Source organism: Cephus cinctus, unplaced genomic scaffold (genome assembly GCF_000341935.2).
Source record: "Cephus cinctus unplaced genomic scaffold, Ccin1 Ccin1_scaffold0123, whole genome shotgun sequence".
NCBI classification, from domain to species: domain Eukaryota; kingdom Metazoa; phylum Arthropoda; class Insecta; order Hymenoptera; family Cephidae; genus Cephus; species Cephus cinctus.
Genome location: NW_014332857.1, coordinates 434208 through 438310, shown reverse-complemented (window position 1 = coordinate 438310; position 4103 = coordinate 434208). Strand labels below are relative to the sequence as shown.

The following is a 4103-nucleotide window of genomic DNA, read 5'->3' as shown; positions in this document are numbered from 1 at the left end:
TTTTTTTTTTTTTTTTTTTTTTTTTTTTTTTGAAACGATACCACCACAGTCTACCAACCAGCCAGCAAAAAAAGCAGTCAAATTTTGTAGAATAAAAAAAATGAAAAAAAAAATTCAATAATGGAAACACGTGGCAGAAGCTCACAGCTTCCAATAATGGTTGCCGACGCGACTGTTTTACCTACTGGCTGCTGTACCGACTTTGAAACGAACCACTATTAAATAGCATCTTGTTTTACAACCTGTCCATTAGCTCGTTAGCCAAGCTATATTGAACTATCCGTGTAGCCTCCTAACCTACGTTACTGGAAGCTGCTATTTGACATCATATGTATATAAGTATAGACGGTACGACTTTGCACCGTGACTGTAATGGTGCAACGTTACGGCTGGTAATTAGAAAGCTTCCAAGCGAACCCTCTAAACTGCTAAACAGTTGTCTGCCTGTCGGTAGCTATTCTAATAATACTTAGTAGTTTATTGTAATTTTTTTTTAATAAGCTCTATTGCCTTTCCCGTCGATTAGTTAACAGCAGTTCTTATTATCTAGGTTGTAAGGATATTAGATATTAGAAAAAATATAAGAAATGGTTTTCATGAACTTTGCTATTCGCAAGAAATATATTATCTGTGTGTATACATATATATAGTATATATAGTTGCATTCATTTGTTCATTTCCTTTTTATTTTTACAAGAACGTCAAGCTAATTGGGATACGGGTTGAGAGATAGTATATGGCCTTATCATGCAAAGTAGGTACGCAACATTAAGTATATCCGAATTGATAACGCTAATTATATTTCTTGAGGCGATAAGGGGACGTTCGTCTTGTCCTGGCTGTACAGCTCGAAATATGTCGTTTCCAGGGACATTGCGCAAAAGTATACATAAAGTAAAGTAGTACGGCAATAAATTATGGGAACTAAAAAGAAAATAGGTTTTTTAACAATTGCGATAATACAGAAACGTATTCGAGTAGGATACGATACAAATATCAGTATACGATGCAGGCAGTGTAAGGTATCTGATTTGGGCCCACGAATTTCGATATCTAATTCTGAAAGTGGTTTGGGTCCGTATATATTTATGTGAATTTATATATATATATCGAGTAGGCACGTGTGCGAATCTCCGGCATTAGAGCCTCGCGTGGTAATCACATAAATGGGCCTTAGGTCCCATTTAGGTTCCGTCCGCGAGAGATCCAGCCTGAGCCAGTTACGTCGATCCCCATACCGGGACCCCGAGTTTTTCGAACTGATGATTTGGCAAGGCCCATATTCATCGGGCCCAGCCACATGTATAACTCTGTAGACAAAAATAATCAAGTGTGATTGCTCGTAATGACTGGGCTAAGTTGTCCAGCTTAACAAATGATAGTCCGCGGTCCATAAGGCCCAAGCATAGCCAGCACGATGATGCACGCTCGGGATGGGTAATCGATCCGATCTGTTGGAAAACGCCGATACTATACGCGGAGCTTTCTTATTAATAGTCAGCCGCCATTTCTTAGGCTCCTAAACACATATACGTATCACAATGGAATTGCACAGACCCGTGCAGATTATCATAAGTGTAAATGCGAATAACCAGTCGAATAATTTAAATGAACTTCGCCGGTAGATAATCGTCGGTCCCAGTGATTATTTTTATAAATCGTATAAAAAAAATCTTTTTTTTTCTTTTGCTTCCAGGAAAACCTAAAGGCCAGAACGCAACTTCGAAGACGCGGGAGATAAGAAAATAGAAGTAAGTCAAAGTACCTCGATGTAACAGGCGGCTACCGTCTACGTGGGCCTTAATGAAGGAGAACAGAGGGCGTGCTCGGGTGCACCGGCCACCGAGCAATGTATCGAAACCCGTAATTATGAGGCCGACTACAGATCCGATCCATAATGGCTATTAACAGGTACGTGACGTCACTGGCAGCGTTGTGGTACCGCCATAAGGAACGTATGGCTACAATCGCACGAGTTCTCTCAGGTACGATTGCGAAGCTAAACAATTTTTATGATCAGTCATTTCGTACGTAGGTACCTTTTGGCGACAGCGTTCGAATGCAGTAAAAACACCTGGGTCCTACACTTGGGCCCTATACCTTGCAAGACGACATCTGGCCCACGCATCTGTATGAGGTACGTATACGTACGTTGCTCAGGACTAATTGACGCACCTTAGTTATGGGCGCACGTGCGTCATATAGGTCCCAGCAATACAGTTTTACCCTGACTTCCTTATTTTCTAACCGGAAGTACTCCTTTTTTTTCAGAACGTGCATATGGATATAGACACCCGGTACACGAGGTATTAAGTATTACTTCACTGATGGGCACACGTGAGACCCATTGGGACTGTTGAAAGGCGGTAACGAGCTGCTAGCATAAGTTTTTCCCATATAAATTGAACGTACACCTAATGGCGGATATATAATCGGCGACCGTTTGCCTTATGGGATGATATCCTGGCGTCAAGTATCGCACACGTGAGTAATTGTCGTTTATGCCCAATCAAATGGTACTTTATAGTAGTTTCAATGTGACGACCGTGTGATATATTTCAGAATAAGAAAAGAGAGAGAGACAGAGACTAAGAAATGAATACAAAAGATCTTCTGGGTGTCGCAGCGTTTTGTACCGTAAAACATGTCGTTAGGAACAGCCGTAATGTGCGTTCGGGCGCAATTAGCTGTGGCTACTTGCAAATGCAATTTCATTTGTAAATTTCACGGATCTCGGCGCCATTACGTTGACAGGGCGAATGAGGATGGCCGTCAGTTCTCATCGCAAACTGTTTATCACTCCTGTGGCTACTTTGTAATTAACGTCTTCGGGCCTCTCCCCTTTCCTCGTTAGTTTCCTATTGTTATCAGATAGCCAATGGGTATGTAAATGTCGAGGCGACAGTGTTTTGAAAACTATATTATATTTCCATATGCATTATGGCGTTTATGTGTTACTTAGATTTCTAGGAACGGCTGGTCGAGCTAGCATTCCAATGAATGTACTTAAAGGAGTACGTGCACTTTATGGATGGCTTTTGAATAAATACACGTTCTAGATACGCGTATCAGGACGTAACAGAAGCGTACGCTTAGCAATAAGAAGAATCGAAGAAGAGAAAAAAGTACAATTGCCTTGGCACGTTCGGCTCCGGAAAAGAACGTTAAAGTAGCTTGATGATTTTTAATGTTTGCTTAGGTCGCTGTCGTGACTTCTTGGAGCATAGATATATATTGTACTTATGAGGTAAGTAAGGCAAGTGTTTTTATTTTAATTAATTTATTTTATTTATTGTCTATTACACTGTGGCCTTGTCCTTGTAATTTATAGTTTTCTCTGTGGCTTCACTGAAACCCGACTTGCCTTGGAAATTGAGGATCGTACGATCATCTTGTCTTCGGGGAGGTTAATGACGGCAATGGACGTAGGACGCAGGACGCAAGAACCGGGACCGGAAACCGTGGCAACTAATTTCACGATATAAAAAAGAGGGCCGGCTCTTGGAGCACCTAAGAAGACAAAGGACAGCCGGTTTTATATTCCTGGACTAATCTACCTGTGTATTACATACAGGCGAGAAGGAAATGATGCTTTATTTAATTTTGCTTAAAGAAAATCGTTTCTTTTTTTCTCTTCGTACTCTCGTGGTGATTATACTTTTGTTTGTGGTAACGCGTGTAGCTTTTTTTCGATTGATTTTCTTTATTACAGAGACATGGGGTTTTCAGAGGATGAAAAATTGAATTAAATTTTCTTGAGACTGTTGAAGGTTTCATTGCGCAAGAAAATCATGTGTGTACTCAAGCTGACGGATGGCACTAAATGCTACGTAAGACTTGACTAATTGCTCCCGTGACTAATTAAACGTCCCTCACGAATCCCACGTAGTTAACCTAGGAAACCTTCGGTTCAGGATAATTTAACGGCGGTTGAGTACGCCTTGGATCAATAGAAACGATTCGATCGAGTGACTGCACGGTCTCTCGTTCCCTCTGCGTGTATAAAAGTCTCGAGTGAAAGGAAGACAGACAGAGAAAAAGAGGGTGAGAGAGAGAGAGAGAGAGAGAGAGAGAGAGAGAGAGAGAGAGAGAGAGAGAGAGAG

The 4103-nt window shown here is 41.1% G+C and overlaps 1 protein-coding gene and 1 long non-coding RNA gene across 2 annotated transcripts in view; one reads left to right on the top strand and one right to left on the bottom strand.

Moving 5' to 3' along the window:
• The window catches only part of LOC107275057, a 7494-nt gene extending 3430 nt beyond the window's left edge, over positions 1–4064 (top strand). The window contains exons 3-10 of the long non-coding RNA XR_003058184.1: positions 1697–1911; positions 2036–2137; positions 2272–2484; positions 2563–2882; positions 2963–3247; positions 3332–3648; positions 3713–3830; positions 3915–4064. This is a non-coding gene — a long non-coding RNA (uncharacterized LOC107275057). The remainder of the gene's footprint in view (positions 1–1696; positions 1912–2035; positions 2138–2271; positions 2485–2562; positions 2883–2962; positions 3248–3331; positions 3649–3712; positions 3831–3914) is intronic.
• The window catches only part of LOC107275055 (homeobox protein aristaless), a 58735-nt gene that overhangs the window by 38213 nt on the left and 16419 nt on the right, over positions 1–4103 (bottom strand). The window lies entirely within an intron of this gene.